We start from the raw sequence: 21,919 nt of genomic DNA, 5'->3' as shown, positions 1-21,919 counted from the left end.
TTCTTCAAAATGTTGGTATTAACAAGCAAAGTAGGAATATTGATCGTCTTTCATATTTAATGTTGTAACAGGCTGTAAATAGTTGGGGGGAAAAAACACACGTGTGTGTGAATGGATGCTCCCTCAAATATGCGCACGCGCACGCACGCACGCACACACACACACACACACACACACACACACACACACACACACACACACACACACACACACACACACACACACACACACACACACACACACACACACACACACACACACACACAATAGGTGTTTTTGGCCTGATTCCAGAACCAGCTTTCTCAATAAACAGGAATGTTACAGCAGGAAAGCAGTGTTTTGCTAATGAAGTGAGATGATAGTGGCCATGTGTGAAGGAGTGAGGGATGGAGGGAAGGAGCAAAAGGAGGAGAGATGCAAAGGCATTAACCTTCCTGCTATCAGAGAAGGAGAGGGGGCGTTTAGAAGACAATTATCTCAGATTGAATGATCTATTTGTCTTTGGAAATGCGAACTCAGGCCTCTACATCTCTGGGCTACCATGCAATATAGTATTTTTTTTGCGGCATGTACAGTGTAATACCTGGGACTGTCTCAATTTTGGTAGTTTCAAAAAAAATAATGTGGCAATCAGCAGCAGAAACAATAGCAAAGCGGGTCCCCCGCACCTGGAATGGTAAAAAGCTGAGGGATGGGGCTGGAGAAATGTAACCACTCTCAAATTCATTAGACAGAGCTATGGTTGCAAGGACTGACCACCCATGATATCAAAATGATATTTTTAACCATACTTTGAGGCTCTATAGTGTTTGTTTACATGTTCTTTGTTTACAAACATTGGAGTAAAACAAGCTTATATTATGGGGTTCTGATGGGGTATGACAGTTGAACTAAGCTCCTGAGGCATTTCTAAGTGATATTCTTCAAGAATCAATGGGTACATATCATTCATTTATAAGTCAAAAAACGGGTGTAGCAACTGCTGATTGCCCCTTTAACGCTAGAACCGCCAGGCCTTTCAGCCCATAAGTACCCGCTAGAGAACGTTGTCGGGCGTCATCTTCAGTATATGTATCAGATGCATATCAAGCCGCAAGGTGGGCAAACATAAGCACCAACGCTTGATAAATAGTGCGTTATCTACTGTAAAGGATTCATTGCATGAAGAAATATTTGTGGAAATAAACCAATAGAAAATCAGTAAGTACTTATTTGTTTAAGGTTAAGGATATGTTTTGTATAATTCTACAAAGTCCTAGAAACCGCGTAGGCCTATAGCCTATTTTTGTTTCCCTTACAATACAAACATTACAGTGTAATCCCTTCTATCAACTTTATTTGTAGATTCGATTAGTAATAGAGTAATATTAATTAATAAAGTCCATTTACAGATTATTTTGACAAAGTAGAAACGAAAAAGATAATAATAATAATATAACCGGCCACCAGTGCATGAACAATTGTAAAATATGAATTGTATAAATAAATATTTTTGGAAATATTTTCATGACAAGATATAGAAAACAGTCATTTGTTGATTGTATCGGAGACTCTATTGTGCCCTTATATGTCTTTACACATGCCTTTACCCAATTTTCGCCCATTCATCCATTTGTCATTCATTCAGTGAGGAGAGAGCGACGCATTAGTGTCTGGCTGGGTACTAACGTCCTACAGCACATTGTCTGCGGGTTAAATTGGGAATAGGTTTGAGAAAAAAAAAACAGGTAAAAAGGCTTTAAATACTTTTCTGTTTGTGATTTCAAAAATTCTGACAAATGAGCGGTGTAAAATACAAACATTTAGGAAAAGTGAGGGAAAAGCAGGACATAGCTTTTACGGGGGGCTGATTTGACTAATTTACTAAATCAAACGTCAGTGGCCGTGGGCCTATGGCGGTTCTAGTGTTAAGGCTATATGACACATTGTAGCGCAGAACTATGTCAACGAAAACATAATGTAAAAATAGGTACAGTACTGTAGAATGTTTCTACTGTACATGTGAATGCTATAGGTTTGTCTATAGGTTAGACTTTACCACCCAATAACCACCTTGTTGACATACACCGTTATCGAGAGGTTTGATTACATGCCACCTTTGTCGCTATGACTACACATCATTAATACGATCTGGGCCGTGTATAGAAAGCAAATAGGCCAAAATAAGCGTCTCTAGGGATTTTTGACATTCTAAAATAGGTTGCGTTCACAGTTTAGCAAGTGTTATGGCAGGTGCAGCTAAATGCTTTTGTTCCTAGTTCCTATCAATCAATTAAGTTAATGTCAAGAAGCACACAATAATCTAACATTTAAACAATAATCCAACATTTTGTACAGCAGTGGATATATAAATAGTATGTAAACATCATTAAAGTGACCAGTATTCAATGACTATGTACATAGTGCAGCAGTCTCTAAGGTGCAGGGTAGAGTGCCTGGTGGTAGCCGGCTGATGACAGTGACTCAGGGGCAGAGTAGAGTACTGGGCAGCTTTTGTGCACATGTACTGTCTCCACCTTAGATGGTAGTGGGGTGAACTGGCCGTAGCTCGGTGGCTGAGGTCCTGAGGTCCTTGACCCACGTGCGCCATCGTGAGTCAAATTGATTTTGTCCACCCACACCAGACGCAATCAGGACACGCAGGTTGAAATATCAAAACAAACTCTGAACTAATTTGGGGACAGATCGAAAATCATTAAACATGCATGGCAATTTAGCTAGCTAGCTTGCTGTTGCTAGCTAATTTGTCCTGGGATATAAACATTGGGTTGTTATTTTACCTGAAATGGACAAGGTCCTCTACTCCGACAATTAATCCACAGATAAAAGGGTAAAGGTTTGTTTTCTAGTAATCTCTCCTCCTCCAGGCTTCTTCTTTGGACATGGCGGTTTGCAACCAACTTTAATGTGCATTACCACCAACAACTGGACTGGAGTGTGGACCTCAGTTCATCTTTCAATTACCCACGTGGGTATATGCTCCTAAAAACCAATGAGGAGATGGCATGTGGGTATATGCTCCTAAAAACTAATGAGGAGATGGGAGAGGCAGGACTTACATCGCGTCGAGCGTCACAAATAGAACCAAGTTCAATGTCAGCGCCTGGCTACGCAGATGCTCGTTGATGTTCGCGAGCAGTGTGGGTGCAATGATTGAATAACATACACAGTTGAAGTGGAAAGTTTACGTACACCTTAGCCAAATACATTTAAACTCAGTTTTTCACAATTCCTGACATTTAATTAAAAAAATCCCTGTCTTACGTCAGTTAGGATCACCACTTTATTTTAAGAATGTGAAATGTCAGAATAATAGTAGAGAGAATTATTTATTTCAGCTTTTATTTCTTTCATCATTTACATTTACATTTACATTTAAGTCATTTAGCAGACGCTCTTATCCAGAGCGACTTACAAATTGGTGCATTCACCTTATGATATCCAGTGGAACAACCACTTTACAATAGTGCATCTAAATCTTTTAAGGGGGGGTTAGAAGGATTACTTTATCCTATCCTAGGTATTCCTTAAAGAGGTGGGGTTTCAGGTGTCTCCGGAAGGTGGTGATTGACTCCGCTGTCCTGGCGTCGTGAGGGAGCTTGTTCCACCATTGGGGTGCCAGAGCAGCGAACAGTTTTGACTGGGCTGAGCGGGAACTGTGCTTCCTCAGAGGTAGGGGGGGCAGCAGGCCAGAGGTGGATGAACGCAGTGCCCTTGTTTGGGTGTAGGGCCTGATCAGAGCCTGAAGGTATGGAGGTGCCGTTCCCTTCACAGCTCCGTAGGCAATCATCACATTCCAAGTGGGTCAGATGTTTACATACACTCAATTAGTATTTGATAGCTTTGCCTTTAAATTGTTTGACTTTGGTCAAACCTTTCAGGTAGCCTTCCACAAGCTTCCCACAATAAGTTGGGTGAATTTTGGCCCATTCCTCCTGACAGAGCTGGTGTAACTGAGTCAGGTTTGTAGGCCTCCTTGCTCGCACACACTGTTTCAGTTCTGCCCACACATTTCTATAGGCTGGAGGTCAGAGCTTTGTGATGGCCACTCCAATACCTTGACTTTGTTGTCCTTAAGCCATTTTGCCACAACTATGGAAGTATGCTTGGGGTCATTGTCCATTTGGAAGACCCATTAGCGACCAAGCTGTAACTTCCTGACTGATGTCTTGAGATGTTGCTTCAATATATCCACAATTTTCCTCCTCATGATGCCATCTATTTTGTGAAGTGCACCAGTCCCTCCTGCAGTAAAGCACCCCCACAATATGATGCTGCCACTCTCATGCTTCATTGTTGGGATGGTGTTCTTTGGTTTGCAAGCCTCCCCTTTTCCCTCCAAACATAACGATGGTCATTATGGCCAAACAGTTCTATTTTTGCAAAATGTACGATCTTTGTCCCCATGTGCAGTTGCAAATTGTAGTCTGGCTTTTTTAAATGCGGTTTTGGAGCAGTGGCTTCTTCCTTGCTGAGCGGCCTTTCAGGTTATGTCGATATAGGACTCGTTTTACTGTAGATATAGATACTTTTGTACCTGTTTCCTCCAGCATCTTCACAAGGTCCTTTGCTGTTGTTCTGGGATTGATTTGCACATTTTGCACCAAAGTACGTTCATTTCTAGGAGACAGAACACGTCTCCTTCCTGAGCGGTATGATGGCTGCGTTGTCCCATGGTGTTTATACTTGCGTATTATTGTTTGTACAGATGAACGTGGTACCTTCAAGGCATTTGGAAATTGCTCCCAATGATGAACCAGACTTGTGGAGGTCTACAAGTTTTTTCTCTGGGGTCTTGGCTGATTTCTTTTGATTTTCCCATGATGTCAAGCAAAGAGGCAGTGAGTTGGATGGTAGGCCTTGAAATACATCCACAGGTACACCTCCAATTGACTCAAATGATGTCAATTATCCTATCAGAAGCTTCTAAAGCCATGACATCATTTTCTAGAATTTTCCAAGTTGATTAAAGGCACAGTCAACTTAGTGTATGTACATTTCTGACTCACTGGAATTGTAATACAGTGAATTATAAGTGAAATAATCTGTCTGTAAACAATTGTTGGAAAAATTCTTGTGTCATGCACAAAGTAAATGTCCTAACCGACTTGCCAAAACTATAGTTTGTTAACAAGACATTGGTGGAGTGGTTTAGAAATGAGTTTTAATGACTCAACAGTATATGTACATTTATTTTGCAATGCTCGCGCACGTGACACGAGTGGTATGGTCAGCATGTTAGGGGCCAAGGTGAATTTCTGTTGCGCCTCCTTCACCACACTGTCGGTGCGATGGAACCATTTCAGGTCCTCAGTTATGTGCACGCAAAGAAACTTGAAGCTTTTGACCCTATCCACTGCGGCCCCGTCGATGTGGATGGGGGCGTGCTCTCTCTGCTGTCTCCTGAAGTCTACGATCAGCTCCTTAGTTTTGTTGACGTTGAGGGAGAAGTTATTTTCCTGGCACCACTCCGCCAAGGCGCTCACCTCCTTCCTCGCCGTTGCTGGTAATCAGGCCTACCACTGTTGTGTCGTGAGCAAACTAGAGGTCAAATCCTGAGGGGAAATGACTGGGTTTGGGTTGAACCAAAGACTGCAGGAAAACTGGGCCCGCTTGTGCGTGCCGCAGCTAGTAAAACCCAAACGCCGGCGCCATCGCACACACATACAATTTAAGCACACACACACGTGCACGTAAGCACGCACGCACACAAACACGTACACAACACACACACACACACACACACACACACACACAAATACAGTAGAAATAGTGTGGTGGCGGGTCGTCAACAGTTTGTATTTTTCCCCCTAATGTATTCAATCTCCCGTATTAGCGGTGCAAGGGTAAAAAGCTTGCTTACTTGACTTAAGGTGTGGACTAAATTCTCTTAGCTAGGACACGTCTTCACAGTCCACACTCTATACTGGCAGTTTTAGTCCGTTTACCAGGAAACCATTTCTTAGTGCAGAGTGGCATATCGCACAAGGAGGGCACAATCAGTGAGCTGTGAAAGGTAGACGCTAACCGCTAGCCCGCTAGGCACTAATGCTATACACTCCCTGCTGGAGGTTAGACTCAGTGATGTATAGGGGGCATTAGTCAGGCAGCCACAGCCCCTGTATATACACACTTGCACAAACACACACGCGTGTGTGTGTGTGTGCGCGTGTGTGTGGGAGTCTGTAAGAGTGTTCGCCCGGGATGGGTTTGGTGGCTTTGGCCTGTCGTTACTGTGCAAGTCTTCACAGGCAAGTGTGTGTTCTGCGTGGGCATGTGAAAGGTGGAGAAGAGAGGGGTATGGCTGGAACAACTCTGACACAATGTACTCTGAAACCGGGGGAAGGAGAAGAACGTGGCAGGGGGCCTGGGCGCACAGTGTGTGTCTGTGTGTCTTTGTGTGTATATAGGTTGCTATAGACAACAGAGTTTCTCTCAGATCCAAAAACAGGTGATCAAAAACATTGAAGTGATTAAGGGAGGAGGGAGCACACGGACAATCTCTGTCAGCCACTGAACAGGGACCTGCCAAACACATCTAGCAGAGCTGATTTCACAATCTCACAAATCACTTAGCTAAAATTGGTGAACTGATATATTGGTGAAAGGATGTCTGTCTGTCTGTCTGTCTGTCTGTCTGTCTGTCTGTCTGTCTGTCTGTCTGTCTGTCTGTCTGTCTGTCTGTCTGTCTGTCTGTCTGTCTGTCTGTCTGTCTGTCTGTCTGTCTGTCTGTCTGTCTGTGCGCATGGGTGTGCTGACTAGGCAAATCGATCATGGCTAATGTTCCTTACAATAACAACAAATAATTGCGGCAGACAGAGTTCACTGGGGAGGAAAATGCTGCACATACTATAGTCCTTCTGGCCCCAGGAGTCCTACTGTGATCTATTTTCTTAACCTTTATTTAACTAGGCAAGTCAGTTAAGACGAAGTGAAATAGTTCTTACTAAATAGCTCACTAAGAGCCTTTGCCATGGAGTGTGTAGGTGCGTTTGTGTTTTTATGTCTTTGTGTATGTCTATGTTAATTGGTTGGTGTGTGTGTGTGTGTGTGTGTGTGTGTGTGTGTGTGTGTGTGTGTGAAGGGGGCAAGCTGGCTGGTGAGAACAGGGCCTAGATAAGGAGCCGAGCGTTGAGGATCTCCAGTAGCCAGTTGTGGAACAGAGGGGTGAGTCGGGCATTGGCCAGTGCCTACATCCTGGCATCTGTCAATGATAAGGGCATGAGGCCTGTGTCAACATGCAGGTGACAGTTCTATTGCTGTTGTTCCCATTTATCAGTGAGGTCCAGGGGCATAGACAGATCAGCCTGATCACTAGAAACGGATTTTGGACATTTGAAAAAATCCTGAGAACGTTTTTATATGCCTTAAATCGGCGCTCACAAAAAAATGTTTTCAACGATTGCCCAGCACTGGCCGCAAACTCATGATGCTCGGAGCCAAAGCGCGCTCAGACCATAATGCATCATTTTTTATTATTTTGTTTTAAGCCTTCCCCAAACCATATCCCTAACCTTAACCACTTGGAATGAATGCCTTGAACTTTTGAGTTGTTTCTGTTTTAACCCTGTAACCATGCGGAGTTAATCATGTAACCACACTGAATTAATGTGTAAAAAAATAAGTTTATCCATAATACTTCGAATTCTGAAGGGAAACTATGAGAACTTGTTGCAGCGATGCCCAACATGCTATCTATAACCTAGATCTATAGATGGGTTGGTTGTTTAGCAACAAAACCGACGCGTGTGCAACTATGGGGCAAAACAGATGGGGCTGGCTTAGATTGTTGATATGTAAAGCTATATTTCGTCTCCAATGTTTATTTTTTCTTAATCAAATCTTTATTAATTTTAGTTAAAAAAAATGTTTATTGAAAACAAATACATTTGCACAATGAGCACTTGTCACTCAAATACATTGTTACAGTTCTTGGTTAGCCAACTAGCTAATTTTATCCATATTAGCATAGACGTGACATCAGTCAAAACACCTCAAAACAAGACACGGTATCAAGAACAAGATAAAACTAGCTGAAACGAGCCACCTATGATTCACCACATGTTAGCTTCTTGTCATTGTTGCCAGATATCTGGCCATCCAGAATCACAACAACACACTGCCTTCTGTCCCATTGAAGCGTGTGCATTGTTTTCATGACGTTCTCAGCTAACCCGTCTATGACAGGGGTGACCAGCTCTCTTCCTGAAGAGCTACCGTAGGCAGGCTGGAGATCCTGCTCTGTTCTAACACACCTGTTTCAGCTAATCAAGGCCCTGATGAGTAGCTGATTAGTAAAAGCCGGAGTGTTAGAGCAGGGTTGAAGCAAAAGCCTGCACAGACACAGACACAAGCGCACACACACACATATACACACACACACACACACACACACACACACACACACACACACACACACACACACACACACACACACACACACACACACACACCAGAGGAGGCTGGTGGGGTGACCTATAGGAGGACGGGCACATTGTAATGGCTGGAACGGGCAGCACTCCTATAGCTCCTCCCACCAGCCTCCTCTGATCCGCACATAAGGGAAGGCCAGTGTACACACAGTAAACCACAGAGGAACCCAAAGCCAAACATGCAGGGGAACTAGGTGGACAGATAAATGTTTGTAGACAAACATCCCCGGCTATACAGCAGTTCACTGAGGTCATATGTTTTATACTCCAGCACCAACACACGGTAGCCTACGAGGCAGAAGAAGAACTGGCTGTAGCCTACCTACAACACGAGTCATTCAATTACTTTACACACCACATTGCCATGGTGATATTTGCTGGTTAGGAGCAGAAGCTCGACCAGCGTTTCACAGTGCAACTATGACCTACCATGCGATATTTCAGGCATATTAAAGCCTTGTTCACGTCCACCTGCTGTTTCAACACGGTTTATAACGCGGGAACACTTTTTATAACATGGGGGTCACTGTGGAGCAGTGCAGAACGACGGTATCTATAAGCTAACGGCCTTGATCTACAGTGCCTCAGTGCCAGCTGCCATGGGCCCTGTATAGGTCTGCACGTTCACACATACAATCCAACAGGTGACTCTAAAGCAATGACGTGGGGCTGTCGCTGCCAAGTCAACCGTAAAATGCCACTTGTTCAACACCAGGCCTTTGCGGTGTTTCGTCTTCCCCAGTTGGAATGCTCTCCAATGTCTTTACGGAAAAAGTCAGCTGCTTGCCTTAATACCAGGCCTGACGCATAAACCAGTAGGAGTATTTCCCTTCGCCCAAATACTGTACACATAGACATTTCTAAGTCATATAAAGTATAGGCTATAGTTCATCATGTAGATTAAATGACACATCCAGTCTGTCTGTCTGTCTGTCTGTCTGTCTGTCTGTCTGTCTGTCTGTCTGTCTGTCTGTCTGTCTGTCTGTCTGTCTGTCTGTCTGTCTGTCTGTCTGTCTGTCTGTCTGTCTGTCTGTCTGTCTGTCTGTTATAACAGGATTCCTTATTTTGTGGATGCATTATTCGCCCGGCACCTATATGCATTTTGGGGTTGACTTTGTTTGAATAATAAATCCTAACAGATGATCTATCAAAGAATGATCTCAATCGTTTAAATTTTGCACCAGTCCTGCTGCTGACAGAGTTCACATCCCGTCAGCACTCAAGGAGAGTGTGCGTGTCTGTGCGACGCGACAGTGTGTGTGTGTGCGATGCGTGTGTACGAGTGTAGGCCTAAGCGGGTGTGCGCGACACACGCGTGCGATGCATGTGAATGAATGTAAGTGTGCGTGCGTGTGTGCAAACACTGCAGACTGTGTCGGCAGAAGCCTTGCTGCACCAGGCGAGATTCACGAGGTGTTAGCCTGTAACCCAGCAATGGGACTCTGGGGGCTGAAGCCTGCGCCTTAACCTAACACCCCCTCTCCAACCCCAAACACACACCACACCCTCCTCTAAACCTGTTAACCCCAAAGCGTGAGCTCATGATGTCTGTAACACCAATATAGCCCCCCCTCCCCCGTCCTCCTACCCTCATCCTTCAGGCAAAACACACCTTCTAAAATATCCTCCAGCTCCCTGTTTTCTCTCTCAAATGACCAAGTAGCTCCCCCTACAGGGTAGCGGAAAATGCATCTTGCTTTCGTCTACGACACCTCCGGTTTACTTTTCGGAAGAGATTCTGATCGAGGCATTTCGAAGAGGGCGATAGTCACCCCTAAGTCTAATGTAATGGAGTCACCCGAAATTGTAGAAAACAGTTCAAGATATACAAAGAGTTATTTTAGTGCCACATCCATCAAACAGGCAGATTACATTTACATGTACATTGTAGTCACTTAGCAGAAAGCTCTGATCCAGAGCGATTTACAGTTAGTGCATTCATCTTAAGATAGCTAGGTGGGACAACCACATATCTCAGTCATAGTAAATACATTTTTACCTAATAAAGTAGCTATTAGCAAAGTCAGTGCTAGTAGGGGAGAAAAAAGTCAAGTGCGAGTGTTAGTTCACAAAAGGCTTTAAAACATATATATATATTTTATGAACTTACGTCAAATGGCCAAACCCATCTGTAGGTACAGTATTACTGTAAGTGCAGAGGTAAACACGAGGCGCCAGTTTAAAGCAGACTAAAAAGCAAACCATTCACCTTTAGCCCCACAGCCATCTCTGGCCAAAATGGCCATTCTAATGCTTTCCATGTCAAAACTGACTCAATGTCTCAACCACAGCTGCCTCCTCCCCTCCCCACTGACTTCACCATCCCTCCTAGATGTGGACAAACAGAGTTTGCTGAAAGCTTTTCTGTACTACGCTGTTGCAGTCATTGTGAGGTATTTCCCTCCCAACATCTGTCCAACAACCCTCAGCTCAATGTTCCGCTTGGGCGGCATTCTCTTTTTCTGCTGTTTCCTAATGCGTTCAGATTTAGGCAAGGATTACACTGGGATTAAGAACTTCCATCCATTTCTCCCTCTCTCTCCCATTCACCCAGCTGGAGAGGACAGGAAATTAAAAGGAGAGCAAATAAAAATTCAAATCACGGAGAGAAAAGAACACATAACAGGAATGTCCAACGTCTATTTATGAATTGAACCCCAACATGCTTATACTCCTAAACTGTCCTGCATGATTTTTTTTGCCACGATGCCACCACCTACAGTATTAGGACACACACTGAAAGTGTTACATTGCAATGAGAGCTAAAACAAACATACATACAGTGCCTATAGAAAGTCTAAACACCCTTTCAAAATGTTCACCTTTTGTTGCCTTATAGCCTGGATATAAAATGCATTAAAATTGTTCTTTTTCACCATTGATTTACACATCCTACCCCACAACTTTGAAGTAAAAATGTTTTATTTTTTTATTTATCTATAAAAATATTCAAATTAAATAGCTTGGTTAAACAAGCGTCCACCGCCCTTTTAATAGTGATCCTATATTATGTCAGGTGCAACCAATCACCTTCAAAATCACACACCAAGTTAATTGGCCTCCACCTGTGTTAAATTGTAGTGATTCACATGATTTCAAGATACTGTAGGTTACTTCTGCTGGGTAGTGAATTGCAAAGCAAACACTCAACCATGAGCACCAAAGAGATTTCAAAAGAACTCCGGGACAAAGTTGTGGAAAGGCACAGATCAGGGGATGGGTATAGAAATATTTCAAAGGCCTTGAATATCCCTTGGAGCACGGTCAAGACGATTATTAACAAGTGGAAGGTGTATGGCACCAACAAGAACCTGCCTAGATCAGGCAGTCCCTCCAAACTGGATGACGGAGCAAGTAGGAGACGAATCAGAGAGGCTACCAAGAGTCAAATGGCAACTTTGAAAGAGCTACAGGCTTTTATGGCCAAGACAGGTCAAATTGTGCATGTGATAACAATATCCCAAGCACTCCACAAATCTGGCATGTATTGTAGGGTGGCAAGAAGGAAGCCATTACTCAAGAAAGCCCACCTTGAATCCCGTTTGAAGTATGCAAAAAAAAAAAAACACTTGGGAGATTCTGTAGCCATGTGGCCAATAGTGTTGTGGAACTTTTTGGCCTAAATGCAAAGTGTTATGTTTGGTGCAAACCCAACACACCACACCATCCCTACTGTGAAGCATGGTGGTGGCAGCATCATGTTATGGGGATGTTTCAGTTATATTTCACTTATCAGGATAGAAAGGAATATGAATTGAGAAATGTACAGAAAAGTCCTTGAGGAAAACCTGCTGCCGGAAGATCAAATTTCAGCATGACAATGACCCGAAGCACACAGCCAAAGCTACAGTGAAATGGCTAAGGAATAAAAAGACATGGGCCTGGGAGGGCATAGGCCTAGCCACTTGGGAGCCAGGTCCAGCCTATCAGAATGACTTTTTCCCCGTAAAAGGGCTTTATTACAGATAGAAATACCCCCCCCCAGACGACCCCGCAGGTGAAGAAGACGGATGTGGAGGTCCTGGGCTGGCGTGGTTACACGTGGTCTGCGGTTGTTAGGCCGGTTGGACATACTGCCAACTTCTCTAAAACAACATTGGATGCGGCTTATGGTAGAGAAATTAACATAAAATTATCTGGCAACAGCTTTGTGGACATTTCTGCAGTCAGCATTCCAATTGCACGCTCCCTCAAAATTGGAGACATCTGTGGCATTGTGCTGTGTGACAAAACTAGAGGTCGACCGATAATGATTTTTCAACGCCGATACCGATTTATTGGAGGACCAAAAAAAGCTGATACCGATTAATTGACCGAATGTTATTTTTATTTTTTATATATATATATTTGTAATAATGACAATTACAATAATACTGAATGAACAATGAACACTTTTATTTTAACTTAATATAATCAATAAAATAATTTTTTAGTCTCAAATAAATAATGAAACGTTCAATTTGGTTTAAATAATGCAAAAACTTATTACAGGAATTATAGGACTATTTCTCTCTATACTATTTGTATTTCATATACCTTTGACTATTGGATGTTCTTATAGGCACTTTAGTATTGCCAGCCTAATCTCGGGAGTTGATAGGCTTGAAGTCATAAACAGCGCTGTGCTTCAAGCATTGCTAAGAGCTGCTGGCAAACACAGTAAAGTGCAGTTTGAATGAATGCTTACGCGCCTGCTGCTGCCTACCACTGCTCAGTCAGACTGCTCTATCAAATCATATACTTAATTATAATATAATAAACACACAGAAATACGAGCCTTTGGTCATTAATATGGTCAAATCCGGAAACTATCATTTCGAAAACAAAACGTTTATTCTTTCAGTGAAATACAGAACCGTTCTGTATTTTATCAAACGGGGGGGCAACACTAAGTCTAAATATTGCTGTTACATTGCACAACCTTCAATGTTATGCCATAATTTTGTAAAATTCGGTCAAATTAATTACAGTCCTTATTAGGAAGAAATGGTGTTTGCAATGAGCCCAAACTGCTGCATATACCCTGACTCTGCTTGCACTGAAGGCAAGAGAAGTGACACAATTTCCCTAGTTAATATTGCCTGCTAACATTAATTTCTTTTAACTATATATGCAGGTTTTAAAAAAATATACTTGTGTATTGATGTTAAGAAAGGCATTGATGTTTATGGTTAGCTACATTTGTGCAACGATTGTGCTTTTTTCGCGAATGCGCTTTTGTTAATAGGGATAGGCGTTCCGTTAACGGGACAGTTGTAAATCATGCAGCGCGTTATGTCAAGATCGCAGATTTTAGAGAAACAACAAATGTCGGTATATATAAGTGTCTTATATTGGCTGAAAGCTTATTCTTGTTAATATAACTGCACTGTCCAATTTACAGTAGCTATTACTGCGAAAAAATGCCATGCTATTGTTTGAGGAGAGCTCCGAACAACAAAACACTTTTTTCACCGCGATAGATTTGATAAATTCACCTCTGAAGGTGAAATGTGTACCTACATTCTGAAATCTTGCTCTGATTTTATCATCCAAAGGGTCCCAGAGATAACATGAAGTGTTGTTTTGTTAGATAAAATCCTTTTTCATATCCTAAAAAGGTCCATATAGCACGCACGGTCAATTTTGTATTTCCACTCGTTCAATTTATAAAGAAAAGGAATCTGTGAAAATCTCACCCTAAACGTTGTTTGAACGAGTCAAATCACGTTCGTATGTATTCCTGAGAGATCCTAGAAGGTAACAAGACTTCACTATTTCATTAGGGGTGTAGTATATCCTATAGGACACCATATTTGGTCAGAGAGCGACGCCTTCATGGCACGCCGATGACGCGGGCGGCCATCACTTGAAGGACTGTATCTTTGTCAAATAAGCACCAATCGGGATCAAAGAGCTGGCTTTACGGGAGTATCCGGAAACCCCATCTCGGTCGCGAAATGTAGGTGCTAACCTTTTGCGACAGCATGCCTTTTACTTTTGGACACAACGTATAAGAATATTATGTTATGAGTTATGAAGTTATGAAAACTGGTTGTTTTGCAAACGTTGAACTTATAATATGGACACTAATACTTGGAAAGCTAAATCAAAGTCCAAGAATACAGATTTGACGATATTCCTGCAGAAAAATGGAATATGAATGAGAATGTCTCCTTTACGATTTGCCCAAATGTACCTGCGGACTTCACACTAAAAGTATTGTTGTTCACTCATTTTTCAAGTTATCCATCTGAAACTTTGCACATACACTGCTGACATCTTGTGGACACTATCAGAATTACAACCAGTGATGGCTATAACTATGACCTTTCTCTTGCATTTCAAAGATGGTGGTAGAAAAAGACTGGTTGGTTTTTTCTTTGTATTTTCTTCTACCAGATCTATTGTGTTATATTCTCCTACATTCAATTCACATTTCCACAAACTTCAAAGTGTTTCCTTTCAAATGGTACCAAGAATATGCATATCCTTGCTTCAGGGCCTGAGCTAAAGGCAGTTAGATTTGGGTATGTTATTTAGGCGAAGATTGAAAAAAAGGGGGCTATTAAATAATCACCTGTTTGGCAAAGTAGGCTGTGATTCAATGATAAATTAACAGGCACCGCATTGATTATATGCAACGCAGAACAACCTAGTTAACCTAGTAATATCATCAACCATGTGTAGTTAACTAGTGATTATGTGAAGATTGATTGTTTTTTATAAGATAAGTTTAATGCTAGCTTGCAACTTACCTGGGCTCCTTGCAGCCACAAGGTCCTTTTGATGCTGCACTTGCATAACAGGTGGTCAGCCTGCCATGCAGTCTCCTCGTGGACTGCAATGTAATCGGCCATAATCGGCGTCCAAAAAGACAGATTACCGATTGTTATGAAAACTTGATTAATCGAGATACATTAATCGGACGACCTCTACACAAAACTGCACATTTTAGAGTGACCTTTTATTGTCCCCCAGCACAAGGTGTACTTGTGTAATGATCATGTTGTTTAATCATGTTCTTGATATGCCACACCTGTCAGGTGGATGGGTTATCTTGGCAAAGGGAGAAATGCACGTTTGCAGGGATGTAAACAAATTTGTGCACCAAATTTTTGAGAAATAATATTTTTGGGCTGGGATCTTTTATTTCAGCTCATGAAACATGGAACCCACACTTTACATGTTGCGTTTATATTTTTGTTCAGTGTATTTTTTTCAATTAAAAAAAAATGTCCCCTTAAAACTGGAGTATGGTGTGTAGATCAGTGGAGGAAAATCCTTCTATAAATACATTAAACTCTAAGGTACTGACACAATGTGAAAAAAGTTAAAGGGGGTGTAGACTTTTTATTGGCACTATTGGCTAACCACCTAGACAGGGCATTTAGACTTATGTATCCATGAACACCACATTATCATATTATTCCACAAAATGTCCCATATTCCAGTGAGTGGGAGTAGGGGGTCTGAGCCGAGCAGACACACAAGGCCCCCGGCTTAGGGAAACACAATGGAATGTGCCTCTTGGATTTCCTGCATTGGACTGGCGGGAGGCAGGAAATGTTACCATTAATATCAGGACCCTGACACTGCAAACGCACATCATTTTGGAAAGAGAGAGAGAAGAGAGAGATGGATGGAGGAAAGAAATCTGACAAGGAGCGCGTACATATTTCCACAGTAGGACGAAGGCAGCATAAAAACCTTATTTGGGAATTCTTGGCATCCGATCAGTGGGAGTCGATACATCACTCTGTAGACGGGGCTATAAGTTACCCTGCCTGAGTGAGTGAGATAGAGAAAGGAGAGAGAGAATGTTTGTGCATATATATATGTGTGTGTGTGTGTGTGTGTGTGTGTGTGTGTGTGTGTGTGTGTGTGCATACAGTCCACAGACATACCACATTTAGCTATAAGGAGAGAGAAGCAGACAGCAGAACGTACCAATGTCTTGTTGTGTGTGGTGGTTAATGACTTCCCCAGGCCTTTAGTATGTTCTGTGGGATGATGGCTTCCGCCCTGTGGGAAATAAACAGGACGTTGTTCAGAGGTGGGGCGAGTAGGAGAGGAGGTACAGTAAAGTTGGAAGGGGGAAATAGAAGCATATGGAAAACAAACAATGCAAGGCAGTACAAAGACCATCAGCAATAGCACCACCCACCAACGCTACCCACCCTCTCTGTAGGTGGTGTTGGGGCTGGACAAGCCTTGTTACTGAGCTAGCTAGCCGGGGGCCTGGGAACTCAGATCTGGATTCTTTACATGTCTGGGACTGAATCTGATTACGAAATCAGCTCTTGTAGACCCCTGGCTTCTGTTATTGTAGACCCCTGGCGTTCACGGCGTCGTTTGCTTTACTCTTAATTGGGCTACATGGGTCTCTGAGAGGAGGAAGGAGAGAAAAAAGAGAGGAGAAGAAGAAATGGGTACAAAGTTGAAACTGTTCCAAGGTTCACGGGGAGAAAGAAGCTGTTAATGTCATTACGGTCCCATCGGAAGGGAAGCGCCGGAGGAGGGTGTGTGTGCCTATGTACAGTGAGGGAAAAAAGTATTGTCCCCTGCTGATTTTGTACGTTTGCCCACTGACAAAGAAATGATCAGTCTAGAATTTTAATGGTAGGTTTATTTGAACAGTGAGAGACAGAATAACAACAAAAAAAATCCAGAAAAATGCATGTTAAAAATGTTATAAATTGATTTGCATTTTAATGAGGGAAATAAGTATTTGACCCCCTCTCAATCAGAAAGAATTCTGGCTCCCAGGTGTCTTTTATACAGGTAACGAGCTGAGATTGGGAACACACTCTTAAAGGGAGTGCTCCTAATCTCAGCTTGTTACCTGTATAAAAGACACCTGTCCACAGAAGCTATCAATCAATCAGATTCCAAACTCTCCACCATGGCCAAGACCAAAGAGCTCTCCAAGGATGTCATGGACAAGATTGTAGACCTACACAAGGCTGGAATGGGCTACAAGACCATCGCCAAGCAGCTTGGTGAGAAGGTGACAACAGTTGGTGCGATTATTCGCAAATGGTAGAAACACAAAAGAACTGTCAATCTCCCGCGGCGTGGGGCTCCATGCAAGATCTCACCTTGTGCAGTTGCAATGATCATGAGAATGGTGAGGAATCAGCCCAGAACTACACGGGAGGATCTTGTCAATGATCTCAAGGCAGCTGGGACCATAGTCACCAAGAAAACAATTGGTAACACACTACACCGTGAAGGACTGAAATCCTGCAGCGCCCGCAAGGTCCCCCTGCTCAAGAAAGCACATATACATGCCCGTCTGAAGTTTGCCAATGAACATCTGAATGATTCAGAGGACAACTGGGTGAAAGTGTTGTGGTCAGATGAGACCAAAATGGAGCTCTTTGGCATCAACTCAACTCACCGTGTTTGGAGGAGGAGGAATGCTGCCTATGACCCCAAGAACGCCATCCCCACCATCAAACATGGCGGTGGAAACATGCTTTGGGGTGTTTTTCTGCTAAGGGGACAGGACAACTTCACCGCATCAAAGGAACGATGGACGGGGCCATGTACCGTCAAATCTTGGGTGAGAACCTCCTTCCCTCAGCTAGGGCATTGAAAATGGGTCGTGGATGGGTATTCCAGCATGACAATGACCCGAAACACACGACCAAGGCAACAAAGGAGTGGCTCAAGAAGAAGCACATTAAGGTCCTGGAGTGGCCTAGCCAGTCTCCAGACCTTAATCCCATAGAAAATCTGTGGAGAGAGCTGAAGGTTCGAGTTGCCAAACGTCAGCCTCGAAACCTTAATGACTTGGAGAATATCTGCAAAGAGGAGTGGGACAAAATCCCTCCTGAGATGTGTGCAAACCTGGTGGCCAACTACAAGAAACGTCTGACCTCTGATTGCCAACAAGGGTTTTGCCACCAAGTACTAAGTCATGGTTTGCAGAGGGGTCAAATACTTATTTCCCTCATTAAAATGCAAATAATTTTATACCATTTTTGACATGTGTTTTTCTGGATTTTTTTGTTGTTATTCTGTCTCTTACTGTTCAAATATACCTACCATTAAAATGATAGACTGATCATTTCTTTGTCAGTGGGCAAACGTACAAAATCAGCAGGGGATCAAATACTTTTTTCCCTCCCTCCCTCACGGCAAGAGTAGATACAGCTCCCAGAAAGCTGGCCCTGTGGAGATGTGGTGGAGGGGGTGGGATGTTAGTGGTAGGGGGGGGTCTCTTCTCGACATGCCTAATTTGTGGCTGATTAGACAGGGTCAGGGGTCAGGAGCTATGTTTGCTCAGAGGACCTGATGGGCTTGTAGACAGAGGCCCAGGGTCAGGGGGGGCTTTTGTGTATCTGTGTGTGTGGGTGTGGTTGGTGGTGGTGGGGGTGTAGTTAAGGAATAGGTATCAGACGTTCCGTGAAGAGAGACTCGCTGAGAATAACTCCACTATGTGCTCATGACGAGGCGATTGAGCAAGCAGTATATGGGAACAGGGTGTGAGAGAAGGCTGGGTCAAATACTTCTACCCCTCTTGTCACAGACAGTATGTGACAAGAACTATCAGGGTATCCATCCCAGCAGTCGTGTTACAACAACTGATGGATGGAGTAGGCCAGGGAGGAAACACAGGGGGAAAAAGCAAAGCAGGAACGAAAAGGAGGAAAAGCTGGAGGGCAGAGTCAAGTTCGAGGAGTGCTTGTATTCTGTTAAAAGAAACAGGCTTCAAAGTCAAGTCTCGGGTGCTTTACCTTCAGAGTGAGACGGCCAGTGCCAACTCCACTATTCTTGCCTCAGCCCTATGAAAGGTTGTCTTTGTCAGAATGAAATTCCACTAATCATTAATAATCCATTTAAAAGCGCGTCTCGGCAGAAATATACAGTACAGTTACAGCCTAATTCTAAAATGGATTAAATAAATAAAATATCTGTAATCAACACACAATACCCCACAATGAAAGTGCAAACATGTTTTTAGAAATGTTTGCAAATGTATTCAAAATAAAAAATGTACATTTACATAAGTATTCAGACCCTTAATATGAGACTCAAAATTGAGCACAGCTGCATCCTGTTTCTATTGATCATTCTTGAGAGGTTTCTTCAACTTCATTGGAATCCACCTGTGGTAAATTCAATTGATTGGACATGATTTGGAAAGGCACACACCTGTCTATATAAGGTCCCACAGTTGACAGTGCATGTCAGAGCAAAAACCAAGCCGTGAGGTCAAAGGAATTGTCCGTAGAGCTCCGAGACAGGATTGTGTCGAGTAAAAGGTCTGGGGAAGCATACCAAAACATTTCTGCAGCATTGAAGGTCCCCAAGAACACAGTGGCTTCCATCATTCCTAAATGGAAGACGTTTTCCTAGAGCTGGCCGCCCGGCCAAACTGAGCAATCGGTCAGGGAGGTGACCAAGAACCCGATGGTCACTCTGACAGAGCTCCAGAGTTCCTCTGTGGAGATGAAAGAACCTTCCTGAAGGACAACCATCTCTGCAGCACTCTACCAATCAGGCCTTTATGGTAGAGTGACCAGATGGAAGCCACTCCTCAGTAAAAGGCATATATGACAACCCACTTGGAGTTTGCCAAAAGGCACCTAAAGGACTCTCAGACCATGAGAAACAAGATTATCTGGTCTGATGAAACCAAGATTGAACTCTTTGGCCTGAATGCCAAGCTTCACATCTGGAGGAAAATATGCACCATCCCTACGGTGAAGCATGATGGTGGCAGCATCAAGCTGTGGGGATGTTTATCTGCGGCAGGGACTGGGAGACTAGTCAGGATCGAGTGAAAGATGAACGGAGCAAAGTACAGGGAGATCCTTGATGAAAACCTGCTCCAGAAAGCTCAGGACCTCAGACTGGGGCAAAGGTTCACCTTTCAACAGGACAACGACCCTAAGCACATAGCCAAGACAACACAGGAGTGGCTTTGGGAAAAGTCTCTGAATGTCCTTGAGTGGCACAGCCAGAGCCCGGACTTGAACACGAACGAACATTTCTGGAGAGACCTGAAAATAGCTGTGCAGCGACGCTCTCCATCCAACCTGACAGAGCTTGAGAGGATCTGCAGAGAAGAATGGGAGAAACTCCCCAAATACAGCTGTGCCAAGCTTGTAGCGTCATACCCAAGAATTCTGGAGGCTGTATTTGCTGCTAAAGGTGCTTCAACAAAGTACTGAGTAAAGGGTCTGAATACTTATGTCATTATGGGGTATTGTGTGTAGATTGATAAGGGGGAAAAAACTATTAGATCCATTTAAGAATAAGGCTGTAACGTAACAACGTGGAAAAAAGTCAAGGGGTCTGAATACTTTCCGAATGCACTGTACATAGAAGTAGGCCTAGGCTACCTGGCCTGTGCGCAAATGTAGGTCTATAAATGTGCCATTTGGGAATCTGATAGTATTTCTGATTGTCTTAACTCACCACCACTGTGGAGCTTCTCAAAGCAATTTTCTCTTCACCTCAAACAGCAAGTAAATTAAGTCTGTTTTTACATCCATTGAGAATGACAATAGTTCCTCAACATAGGCTATTTAAAAAAATCTCTCCAGCTCTCTTTCGATAACCATCACTCAGCCTGAAAGAGGGAAAAATGTCATGCTCTGATCCAGTGGAATTGTCATAAAATAGGTCTACCTGATTACTTCTTATCCCTTGCGCGAATAGCCTACAGCTATGTCTGTCCGGAGCTCACTTGTGCAGGAAACTCTGAGGGCCCAGAATATTTTACACAATGTTGCAAGTTTGCTAAAGAGAGCTTCAGGCCAGACCCATAGAATGTTTCAAGTTCCTTGAAGACAGGCCATGTGTAGCCAATGTGATTTATAGGATCATTATTTATCAGGATTGTTTTCTACCTGCAGACTGAAATGCTTTTATTTGTTGGCTTTATGTAGGCTATTTTTACATAGTTGGCAATGGCAACAGAGGTTACTTTTAGAATTTTGATTAACCATATGATAATGATTTTGAGATACGAAGACTTTGTTATAAATGAAAGGAAACTGTTCCACGAAAAAGTACATATGAAAATCATGGTAATGGTAAGATAAATTGGCACTCCAAATGGAAAAGGTTGCTGACCCTTGGCATAACCTATTACCTACCAGCAAATTCAGGAGCGTAACAGCAAAATCTGCAAAGGCCAACAGCAGCGGGAAGAAGTGGGTCGGGAACAGTTTTCTTTCTTCTGGTTAGGCTATCTCTGGTTCCCTCTTGAGTCATGTGTGTGTCTTAATTATTTGATTACATTGTGCTTAAAGCATCAGACAAGCTCAGTAGCTTACATATTGTTGATTTTATTAAAACACGTAGGAAATGCCGATATAGGGAAAAATACACGTTTTAACATTTCGACCAATTGATCGAAAGAACAGACGACTCTAGGACGACCAGTATTTTTGTTGTTGTCGAGGGCAGCCCTAAATCAATCTGACTTAAGACAAGCCTAGGGGATCGAGGTCAAGCCCTGCCTGCCAACAGCCCTTCATAATCGTCAT

The 21,919-nt window shown here is 43.0% G+C and overlaps 1 protein-coding gene across 2 annotated transcripts in view; it reads right to left on the bottom strand.

Moving 5' to 3' along the window:
* Positions 1-21,919, bottom strand: part of LOC106589304 (thyroid hormone receptor alpha) — a 193,465-nt gene that overhangs the window by 99,279 nt on the left and 72,267 nt on the right. The window contains exons 1-2 of one of the 2 annotated variants that reach the window (XM_045710113.1): positions 16,592-16,786; positions 16,362-16,436 (exon numbers count right to left, since the gene is read on the bottom strand). The gene's annotated coding sequence lies outside the window, so the exon portion shown is untranslated. Of the gene's footprint in view, positions 1-16,361; positions 16,437-16,591; positions 16,787-21,919 lie in introns of those variants that run through there. The other variant, XM_014179099.2, reaches the window with a different exon arrangement.

The sequence above is a fragment of the Salmo salar genome, chromosome ssa28, assembly GCF_905237065.1.
Source record: "Salmo salar chromosome ssa28, Ssal_v3.1, whole genome shotgun sequence".
Lineage (NCBI taxonomy): Eukaryota > Metazoa > Chordata > Actinopteri > Salmoniformes > Salmonidae > Salmo > Salmo salar.
The sequence above is the reverse complement of the archived record's forward strand: the minus strand, read 5'-3'. Positions and strand labels throughout refer to the sequence as shown.